This window comes from Tupaia chinensis, unplaced genomic scaffold (assembly GCF_000334495.1).
Source record: "Tupaia chinensis unplaced genomic scaffold, TupChi_1.0 Scaffold000119_1, whole genome shotgun sequence".
Lineage (NCBI taxonomy): Eukaryota > Metazoa > Chordata > Mammalia > Scandentia > Tupaiidae > Tupaia > Tupaia belangeri.
Window position 1 is genome coordinate 1748908 of NW_006159585.1, and position 12055 is coordinate 1760962.

A 12055-nucleotide genomic window follows, 5' to 3' on the forward strand; every position below is an offset into this window, starting at 1 on the left:
AAAGTGGGAAAATAAATTTGAGAAACATGAAGATTCAAATAAAATTTTTGTATACTAAACATAGAAAGTGAGATGTTCAATATGTTTAATTATGCTTAAACAATGCTTTTCAAACTTATTTTACTCCCGGAAATCTGCAATTATTATGATATATTATTATATATAATATATTATTTATTTATGACATAATTATTATATATTATATGTAATAGTGTATATATTATGTATTTTATAATGTAACTATTAACTAAGGAATACCTTTGTGAAATCATGTCTCAGGATCTATTAGTCATGAGATCCCTGGTATCAGAATTTGTTTCCTGGTGGAGCTAAATATTTGTGAAAAGTGAAACCACCTGCATTCAATGATTAATACTGCCATGGAAATTATGTCTTTAAAATCTCTCCAGCAGAACAGTGGAATTGATATAAAGTGAGAAGATGAGTGTGGAGGGAGGTGTGCAGTCAACCTGCTCAATTTCAAATAGAACGAAGGAGAATCAGTCCTGCAGAGATAAATTTAAAAATGTATTCCTTTCTCTGTCTTGCTCTTCATGCCCCATATAGAAGGGTATCTGGAAAAGGGAGAGGCAGAAACCCAAAGTATTCTTCTTAAGCCTTTCAACTTCTATTCACCTACCTTTATGACACTGCTATCTCCATGCCCTTTCTGTACTCAAACAGTAATTACTGAATTCCTACCATATTCTAGATATTGACTGTATGGAACTTGACCATAGAGTCAAATCAAGCTAAGAATTCTTCTCTTTAGTCAAAACAGAAAAATAATTGAACTAAGTAACTAAATAACAATAATAGATAAATAATATAATTAGCTAAATAATTAAAAACTAAATCCTAGCCCATACAGCGTCTCAGGATCCCCTCACCTACTGGAAAATAAAGTATCTTTGCAGTAACATTAATAAACAATATTTCCTGACTACATCCTTACCAGCTATTTCAGAAACTCCAATGTTATCTTTTCAACTATTCATTTCTCAGAAAAGGATTGAATGACTTCTCTTGAGAGGTGGGCATAAACTTGTTGAATTTTGCACTCGGATTAAGAGGATATTAAGCATATCCCCTTGGTCACAGGAGATTAAAAACGGACTAAGAGTACTGCTCAAGGATGCTGAATTTGTTTATTAATTCATTGATGCATTAATTTATTACAAAGAGACTTATGAAGTCCCATTTTGTGTAAGCATGAGTACTCTGTTGTATCAAGATGACTTTATCATTACCCCATAAAAGAAGGGGCTTTCAGTAGAGAATCATGGACAGATGGACGAAGACAGCTAAGTCCTAAACCAGCCTTCTTCCCATGAAGCCAAGATTTCTTGATTTGAATAGTCAGCTCAAGACTCTTCCTTGACTTACTAACGCAATGAGATTGAGTCCTTTTGGAAGCTTAAAGTAAATAGAATCTCCTAATGGACAAAATGTGCAAGGAAAAACGTTTTAAAAAGTAAATAAGCATAGTAGTACAGATTCTGTGGCTCTGAAGTTCACCTGTAGCAAAAATTAGCAGAGAGATTATCATGGTGTCAAACAGCTATCCCCTGCAACCAGCTGAGATGGAGTCTTGAATGGCCCCAAGTAGAACTCAGAATGCACACAGTTAAGTTTTAGTGAGAGGTTTGAGAAACTAAACAGAGATCCATAAACAAACAAATGCTCTAGTTCAGCACTCCATGGGATTCAGCACAGGGTCAGGTCAACAAGAACCATAGGAACTTACGTAGAGGAGGAAGACACTCAGGCTGGAGAGATCAGAGGCAGTGGTAGTGGGATTTAAGCTGGAACATGAGTAATAAAGCTTATAAAGAGTAGAAATTGCAGCATTTGAGTCAGAATATTTTCCAGCCATAACAGAATTGCCATAGTCAAGGTGCTTTTCATTTATAGATTGTAAGTCACTATGAGATTTCTAAGGAGTATTACAAAAAGAAACCTTGGGGCCTTCCCCAGACCCTTTGAAAACCACAACCACTATCATACCTGCTCCATAAGTGGCAGAATGAATTCTCAGGAAACAAAGGAACCCCTATATTTTCCCCCTTTATCCATCAGCCTCAGTCACACTGAGAATAAAAGCAGGGTGACTTCACCCCAGCCTCCCTGCAGTCACCACTGAAGCGGTTGACCAGGCATCCCAGCAAATAGCAAAAAAGTAGAGAAAGAAACCAGGAAATTAATTCAGTCTTCCTCTTTCTCTGTCTCTCTCTCTCGCCACCTTTTTTATTCAATGTCAGCATTTTTTATCTCTGTAGAAACTTTATTTCCCTTTAAGAGTAGCCTCAAAATTATAGCTAATTTTCTACAAGGAAACTGTTCTTTGAAATACATCATATACCATTTTCTTTCCTTTTTTTCCTCCCTCTTTTTGTGATGCTGGCAACGCGTTGGCTGTGAACATGTAAGTATAGCTGCTTTTGAATGCTGCAAGGTAAATGCAGAAAATGACAGCTTAAATGGAATCATTAAAGCAGATGTAGGTAATATCTGAATGCTACCAAGCCTTCTTTGCAAGGCAATAAAGTCTTTATTTTCAGTTCTGGTGCCTTGCACCTTTTCAGGGAAGCTGACAACCTATCATTTCTTACTTTTTCCCCCCATTTCTAGCATGAACTCAGAGGCCTCATTTCTATCTTAAGTTACAACCTGTTGATTGGTGGAAAAGGGAAGAAATGTATACAGTTCCACCCTAAATGGATATTTCCTGGCAGTGCAGCAGGGAGCTCTGTCAGCTCATTCAAAGACATTAAGTGTGAGGAAGTCACAACAAAATTGCTACCTGTCCATGTGCTGGGTGAACTGCAAAGTACAAGCTTCCAAGCAGCACGAGGACAGGCCCAAGAGACCACATCCTGGCTTTGAAGACTCCCAGGCTCGGATACAAAGAAAGTCTCGTAATATTTTGCATTTCTTTAAGCTTAGACTTCTCAATACAGCTTTCAGCATACTCTCTTATCCTTCTTCTGAGGAAGAAACATGGATATCTTTATTCCCAAAAAGGATAGGAAGTTAGAAATTTATACGTGCATACATTTTTTTTAAATACCTTAAAATAGTTCATTGCAATATTAAGTATTCAGTCATGATATGGTTGACTATTGGCTTTATTTTTTTATGATAGACACTATGTAGATGAATTGGAGGGAAAAAGAGAGAGAGAAAGGCACTCTCCACAAGCCTCAGTTTTGCCACAATCCCTTTTGTCCAATTTTTTTGTCCTCCAGGATCCTGGGCATACACACACACACAGCATGTTTTACAGGAGGGCCCGGGTGAGCACTGGAAGGTCATTTGGCATGTGGCTTCCAGTTCTGCAGTCTAGTACACTCCCAACTGCACCACAGAGGCTGGGACTGTTGTGCTTGTTATTGGTGGCAATGTTTTGTTTTGCCTTTTTTTTTTTAAATCAAATACTTTATTAGTTCTATGTAATAGGCACTTTCTAAATTCTTTTCAATACTAACTCATTTAATTTTTGTGATATGGTCTAAGGTTGGTACTACTATTATTTCTTGTTTTTAAAAAGATGTAACTGAGACCCAACCTCATACAGAAGGTTATGTGGCAGAGTGAGGACTCTAACCTGGATCATCTGTCTCTAGAGTCCATGCTCTCAATACTTTCGCTGTATGCCTTTCCACATACTAGAAGAAATGTCTCTCTCATGCACATTCACACCCACACTCACACCCACACATACAAAGAGAGAAATAAACTCAACTTTCATTCTTTGATTCTGGAACTTACCAATGCCTTTAGTCAACAAAACTTATTTTTTAAGAGAGATTTTTGTTATAAGGCATGTGTGCTGCCTGGAAAGACAAAGAGAGACAGAAAGCAAGAAATTACCCTCCAGGGGAATGGCCATGCCCTTCTACTCCCTTACTCTTTCTGAATTTTGGGCATGCATGAACACATACATGCCTGGCATGAGTTTTAAGTCACCAAGGCTGGGACTCAAACTGTGTCCGGGATTCCATCCATGGCAAACCACTTGGGAGTCCAGCAATGTAACCTTTATGCCATCCGCTGGTTCCCAGTTAACAAACCTTTATTGAGCAATCACTACTGGCAGATGGTCCAGCATTTGGGCAATCAAAAAAAAAGCACAAATATGTTACAGCAAATTGTCATTATTCATAGATTCCATATTAGTTGGCAAATTAGCCTGCTATGAAAGTTTACTTGTAACCCCCCAAATCAGTCCTCGCGTGCCTCCATTGTCATTCATAAACGTGTACGGGCTCAGAGAAGCAAACATTTGAGTCGTAGACCAGCATTTCCCAGCTGAGCTCAGATAAAGCCATGCTCTGCCATCTTGTTTTGATTCTTACGCAGAGACAACTGGAGGAAAGAGAAGATAGGAGATGGTACCAAGTAAAGAGTCGACTAAAGAAAGTTGGACCATGATATTGTTCGAAGTACCTCTTAAATCATATTGACCACAATGAATATTTCAAACAAGAAATACACATACAGAGAAAGACAAAGAGCATGAATGAGAAAGAATGAGAATGGAATATATATGTGTATACATACATGCTCCATCATAGACTGGTGAGTACATATGTGCAGCAAGTGTAATACCTATGAATGCAGCCATCTAGTGAATTATCTTAATTCTTTAATCAGCTGGTGGATATTGATGCCTTTTTGGATCATTGCTATTATGTACATAAAATAAAATATGGGCATGGTGATAGGGAACTGGCAGAATAATCATAATAGAAATTGAGGTGATCTGATAAAACAGCATTGTGCCTGAAACAGCAAATCAGAGTCACAGTATAATTACTGCTTTCAAACCGTGTACGGTAGTCCTGTTCCCCAGCAGCCAATAACAGTGCCACATCATTATCTCCCCTGCTCACTTGGCTACCGGGTATTAGCGTCATGTCTTACAACTCTGGAGACTAAACCAATTAAAGTACAATTTAAACAAGGCCCTCATAAATATTGTACTAGGGTGGTATTGACACATCTAAATATTAAAAAAAAAAAAAGAAGAAGGAGGCTTCCAAAAATAGATAATTCATCTTAGGCGAAGAGGTTCCATAGAGCGACTTCTGCATTATGAATAAATATGCATAATCAAAACAGTGGCCCAGCTCAAATCTCTCTCCTGTTCATTTGATATACCTCTTTGTGTCATATCCATTTTCATATAAACAACACAATAATATAACATCTGCATTGCTAAATAACACTACTATGTTCTAATTTCTTTGGAATGGCATGAATAAAATCTCTCTACTCGTGTTTATTAGAATTTATCGGTGACAATCCTTTGCAAAGAAGCAGAAGGTATAATTAATTCTGGTACAACCCTAAGTTGGATATAGAAACTCAACAGGGTTTACTTTTGACTTCAAATGATCCATCACTTGATAACGTGGAGAGGAGGCAGCAGGAGGAGGGTGTGAGTCTCCATAACTTTCCTCTAAACTGCTGCCACGGTACCCCATGCAGTTAATGTTATATACACACGCTGTCAGCTCTATAATACAATTGTATTTTCTTTATTCCATGTAGATCTATGGATGCAATGTTCCATAGGGAAAACAAAAACAAACAAACAGAAACAGCGTTTCAAGAGTTGGGCAGGAATTTTACTAAAACAAATACTTAGAAATCTTTCTCACTCATCATGGGGTTCTTACTGCTTACCTCAATTCATTCCATTCTCTTTGCTCCGGACATCAGCTAGATTGGGGTACAGATGAGTTCAGCAATGCAAAATGAAAATCAATGCATCATGTCAGTAATTCCTTCCCACAGACTACTTCTATGTGCACAATTTTCAGCAGAAGAATTGGTCTAATTATGCTAAAGGTGCACTCATTGATGCACCTTTAGTTCTCTTACTGATTAATGTGGTTGCTCAGAAGGAGGAGGCAGCAAAGAGCGAAGCTGTTATTCTGGACTTAATTTTGACCAATGAGAAAAAATAAACTAGTCATTTAGAAATAGGTCAAAACAGAAGAGAAAGTGATTATGTTAGCCAGGAATTGATGACATGAAGGAGAAGAACACGGATACGTATTTTGGGGGGTAAAATTTAATGTCAAGGAAAACAGAGAGAGAGTGCCCCGGTGAGTAGTTTTTTTAAGGGAATAAGTCTCACAAGAGGTAGAAATGTCTTCAAATTGCAATTTATTATGTCTTTGAGAATTATCTCAATTTTAAAGGTGAGCAAGAGGTACAATCCAAAGAAAATGGCGTGGTAGTAATGATGCCTCTGATAAGGGCAAATTACAAAGACAGAGGGAGGGATGCACCTCACTTCTCTAAATCTAATCTTATCAAAGAATAAAATGCAGGAGAAATTGCAGGAGAAAGAATATAAACGTGCTCTCTATCGTGTGCATTTTTTTTTTCTTTTTCTTTTTGCATTTGAAGATTCTGGTATTCCAAGGTATGTGGAAATAGATTTTCATTCAACGTTTAAAGTGCTCTTAGACAATTTGTGATGCCAAACAATAATCACTGACATATTGGGGTGGTATTTCATAATTTACAAAGTGCTTTGACTCACGTTCTCAGTTCTTACCACAGCCTGGACAGATCACAAACTCCAGTTTCTAAATGAGCAGACTGAGTCTGACAGATGTTGATCTACTATCCTAGGGTTACACTTGGCAGGGCTCAGGGGAAGAGTGTAACTGGAGGCCCATGTACCTTATACCTAAATATTTAAAATTTACAAATCAAGCAATGCTTAAATATGCCCTAGCTTTCTACCTCAGAAAATTTATCTTCAAACAACATTATGAAAAAATCTTTTTGATGATAAAAGTCACCAAAATATTAAAAATGGGTGAATTTAATTATGTTTATTAGTTACTACTACAGATCTGAATATATTTGGGTGTGCCATATATCCAGCACAACCAAAAAATAGTAAGACAACAGATTGAGAAAGACAAATGGGAGACAAAGGAAAGTTTGACATCCACCTTACAGAAAAGTGGATTTGATTTGCACTTACGGGTTTGTTGTTAGTATTGGAAGGTGGATAAGGACTCTTTCTGACTGGCCCTTGCACAAGGAGGGGTTGGGTTTCTGGTGGACGTGCACAGAGGGTCCTCTATGCCTTTTCATACAGCACATGCTTTATAAAATGATGTTCTTAGCATGACAAATGGGGTTTTCTGGGCTTTCAAGTCACTAAGTTACTTTAGATCATTGCATGGTATACTGCCCAGGCTTGATGAAGTTATCTTGGATTTTTCTAACCCAACTCTGGACAGTTCCCAAAAGTTTCTGGGCTGCTTTCTAAAAGATACAAGCTCCCTCCTGACATGAGCAATATTGTTATAAGTAACTTCATTGTAAGTGGTCAGTATAGAGATTGTTCAAGATAACCCTCATTTCTATGTGCTGAGTCTTCTCAAACTACTTACTTGGTAAGTAAATTGTTACCAGCCAAATCCTAGAAGGAACAAAAAGCAAATAAAAAAGAAAAAAGTTACTATTTAATCCTTTAGAGGCTAAAGTTAGCATACTACATTAATTTAGTTCTAAATTTTAATTAGAATTGGGTCAAAAATAGGTCTATGATATCTAAAAGTGCTTTCCATAATTCATATTACATATTCATCCTGCCAAAATTATTTTTACTCACTTTCAATAAAAATCATTGCCTTTGGGGTCAGCAGATGGCGTGGTGGTTAAGGCACTGGACATTCCCACATGCCCAGCCACGATTTGAGTTCTTGACCTGGTAGTTTGCTTTCTCACTTTCCTTCTTTCTGTGTTTCTTTCTCTCGTCAAACTAAAATAAATGAATGACTAGATAAAATTAAATAATAAAAAAAGAATTAAAAATCACTGCCTGTTATCAATATTTTTACATAATTCAGGTTTTGTTGGATATGATCCATAATTTTTTAAAATGCAACTGAATTCAAAATACATAAACTTTGAATATATTTGATAAAATATAAATAGCTATAAAGTAAAAAATCCAAGATTAAAATTATTTTACGTTTTTGAAAGTCTTTCTTCTAAAATATTAAAAATTAAAAGATTACATATAAAACAATTATTGAATTAAATTTTTGTCTCTATTCGTGATAAAGCACATGTGTATGCATGAGAGAGGGAGCTGAGCATTCCCCAGAGAGTCTGGTTGTGCCATGATCCTCTTCCTCCAGTCCCCCAGATCTTGGGCATTTGCACACGTCCTGCATGTTTCAGGCTGACCAGGCATGGAATTTGAACCACAATTGCAATGTGAGATTCAGCTTTTCTCAAGGAGTGCATTACCACCATACCATAAAGCTGGTCCCTCTATTAAGTTTTTATACTATTGTTTTTCTAAGCTGAGCTAGCGAATCATTTTTAAATAATAAAATATTATTAAACTTTTTTGCAAAGGTAAAAATATTCACTGTATAGGTTTCAATATATCTAATAGTGACTGTAAAAAAATAAAGTCCCTTCTCTAATATGACTGTAAAAAAATAAAGTCCCTTCATATATGTTATATCAAGTAAAAACTATGTCTACAAATTTTAAAATAGTGTACATTGTTTCATGTTGCATAATCTCATCAGCCACCATGGCGATCTGTGAACACCTCCAGAACCATGAAATGAAACTTGAACAAGAAGACATGGATTCAAGCAGGAATTGACTGCCTCCATGCCATCGGAGAAAAAGAAAGGTCTTGAGATGTTCATGAATTTGTCTTTCATCTTAACTATGTGCTTTCTGTGTGCAAATCCTTCCGAAGTACTTCTGCTTCTGGTTTCCCGAGTGTTCAACCTACAAGCCTTCATGGTACCCCAGACATAGACTTGTTCAGTTTCTTCCTTTGTTTAAAAGAGTGAGAAAGAGAGACAGGCACCTGGACAGAGCCTTGTGTGCTGCAGTCCCCTTTCTCAGTCCTCGAGCTCATCAGGATAGTGAATGCATGAGCACTGGCATGCTTCAGATTGACTCATTATCTTAACATTTGCTCAGACATCTGGCTTCCAGCGCTGCAGAGCAGTATGCTACCACCCGTGCCACTGAGGCTGGACCCAGAGACAGATGGTTGTATTTCAGGACTTAGGAAACAAAATGTGAGGAAGGTTTTTACCGAGGCCCAAATGATAGCAGTCATGAGAGTGAATGTTCAGTTATGGGTCATACTATACCAGCACTAAGTCCCAGGTCCAAAGGAATACAGGCATCCAAGCACTTTTCAATAAATATATCATGTGTGTGTGTGTGTGTGTGTGTGTGTGTGTATGTGTGGGGCTTGTAGGGCCTTGTAAAGCACATGGCTAAGACCAGAGGCCCCTCTTTTCTGGCTTAAGTGACTCCGATTAGTACAGTGAGGCACTAATCTAAATGAATGCCCTTTTAAAGGACTGCAACAGTCCTGAACGATGGAGAATGTCTTTAATAAAGTTATCAAGGCAGAATTTTTTTTAAACAATGCACAGAATCAATAAGGCTCTTTCTAATTTGGGTGGAAACAGATGAAGTCTAAGGCCTCCAGATGCTATCATTAAGGGTTAGTTTTAAAGGTGTCTATCCCATCATCAAAGTATATATGCTTACTCTACTCACATTGAAAGGTGATTTGAATTACAATTTCAGTTCATTGGTCAGTCACAAGCTAGTATAACAGTCAAAAGGAGAAAATCCACTGTATAGTGAACCCAGTGGAGCTCATGTGCTGAGATGAGGAATTTATTTCTATAGTCAGATAGAATAGGCCAGAAGTAGGTCTTGTTTGATGGAAAGATTCCTGATCACCAATCAGTTGGCCCTCTGTATCCTAAGTTCTGTATTCATAGATTCAACCTGTCATGGAGCAAAACTATTTTAAATAAAAAAAATAACACAACAAAAATTTACACAGAGAGAGAGCTCAACTCTTTACATAGCATTTACATTGTAGTAGGGATTATAAGTAACTTAGAGATGATTTAAAGTATACCAGAGGATGTGCATAAGTTATATGCATTATTATATCCATTTAAATAAGGGACTTGAGTGTCCCCAAATTTTGGTAACTGCAAGAGGTCCTGGAACCGATCTCTTGCACTTGTAGAGGGACAAATGAATTTTCTCTATGTACATAGAAACTTCTCTGAGATAAAAGGACAGTTTCAGGATGAAGTAGAACTTGTTGACCTACAGGACCCTTATTTAAACAGATAAAGACACAGTTCACTGACTCTGCAGCTAGGTCAACTATGTTTGAATCTCAGCATGTAGTACCCAGAGAAATGTGAGATTGGGCAAGTTATTTAACATCTCTGATTCTCCGTTTCCTTATCTTTAATGGAGGAGATAACATGGCTAGGATCGTGACACTGTCCAAGGACGTTACTCACATTGCAACGATGTTAATAGGGCTAGGGAGATGTGTGGAGCATATCCAGAGTGGCTACTCTCAGTCGCCCTGAGTAGTCCCAACAATACAGGGTGCTAGTATGAATGACATGAATTTATTGTATGAGGCATTTGGACTGGAACCCGGCACCTGATAAACACTCAGTAAGTGTAAGTTACTTTTCCAGTAGCTTTGATAAGAGAACGTAAGAAGGAAGCAGAGCATAGCAAGAAAAATAAAACATTTATTAAAAAAAAATACATACAGTTAATATTCTGACTGGGCATCTAGAGAGAGGAAAACAAATTGCTAATTGTTTTTCTAATCTGATAAATGTCAATTCACAGTAAGCATATGCGTTCCATCATGAACGATCCAGACTTCGCTTTTAGAAAACAGAAATGTAAACCCCTAGGAAATCAGAGAGCCTTCTGCTCCAGCAAAAAATCAAATGACCAAATACTAAAGCTTTTTTTTTTTTCACCTCTTTTGTTAGCATAAGAGCAGGAAGTGGCCCATCTGGAACTCCATGACTTGGGGAGGCGAGCTTGACCACTACAGCTAATGGGGAACAATTTATGATCAGTGCCCGTCATGGGCATATTATTCACCAACTGCTGACAAGCCCAACCCTTGACAGTGACATGAGTGGGGATTATATCAGTCATTCTCTGTCACTAGAGTTGCAAATCTTCTAGTCAGCACAAAGAGCTAAAAGAAGAAACAGGGGAAAGGGAGAAGTCAACAAGTTCAGCCATGGCTGGAGGTGCCCCTGATAGAAGTCGGAAAAGGAATGGAGATGTCAACATTAATTGAGCCACCTGTGAACCCAAGAATCAGTACTAGCAATGAACTACACCAAAGAATCTGAAGGGCAGTACCAAGGGAAAAGCAGAAGCTTGTGTGTCAAAGAGGACTGGTCTCAAATCCCAGTTCTACCACTTAATACATGGCCTGGAGCTAAAGCTACTTCATACCTCTAAGCCACCATTTACCAATATATAATATGAAAATAATAAAGATCCATTCACAGGGCAGGGTGCAGAGATTGTCAGATAATGAATAAGACACACCTGGCATGATGTCTGGCAAGTTGAAGGTACTCAGTGAACCTTAGTCCACATTCTAGGAGTTTCCCTGAGGAGACTCTCAACCAGGATTGGCATGGATAGGCCATACACAGTTAAATAAGTACTTAGCAAATAGTAAACATGTTAGAGATGAGAATAGAACCTCAGAAGGACTTAGAAGAATGCTCCTTAACCCCTCCAGCAAGGGCAGAAAACAGCAGGAAAAGGGATGACCAAGGAAGGCTCAAGAAATGGTGGGCTTGGGCCATTGAGTTACAGTAGTCAGCCAGAAGAGAGGGCAAAAGGCAAATGGCACACGCCATGGTCAGGAAGCACGAGGAACCACAGCGGTGGCTGTCTTGGATATCAGACCTGCTTCACACTCTTGATGTCACAACTGTAAAATCCACCTGTCCTTCCCCTGACTTGCAGACCTCTCCACTGGCTAGTTACTGTTTAATCCACTGCTGAGGGATATCATCTATCCTCTATCCCCTGTAGCATAGTATTTCAGTGACCAATACAAGCAACTGGGTGAGCCCTGAGCCATGCCGAAGGGCAGCAGACTAAGACAACCTCCCCAATGCGCAACAGAAAAATCCTGATTCCAGCCCACTATGCTGCTGAA

General features: G+C 38.2%; 1 long non-coding RNA gene across 1 annotated transcript; it reads right to left on the reverse strand.

Annotated features, from left to right (window-relative positions):
• Positions 1–4313: 4313 nt before the first annotated feature.
• LOC102473068 (uncharacterized) lies at positions 4314–7456 on the reverse strand. The gene is made up of 3 exons (XR_333953.1): positions 7428–7456; positions 5692–5727; positions 4314–4368 (listed from the first exon to the last, which is right to left on the reverse strand). It is a non-coding gene; the product is annotated as an uncharacterized LOC102473068 (long non-coding RNA).
• Between the last annotated feature and the right edge of the window lie 4599 nt (positions 7457–12055).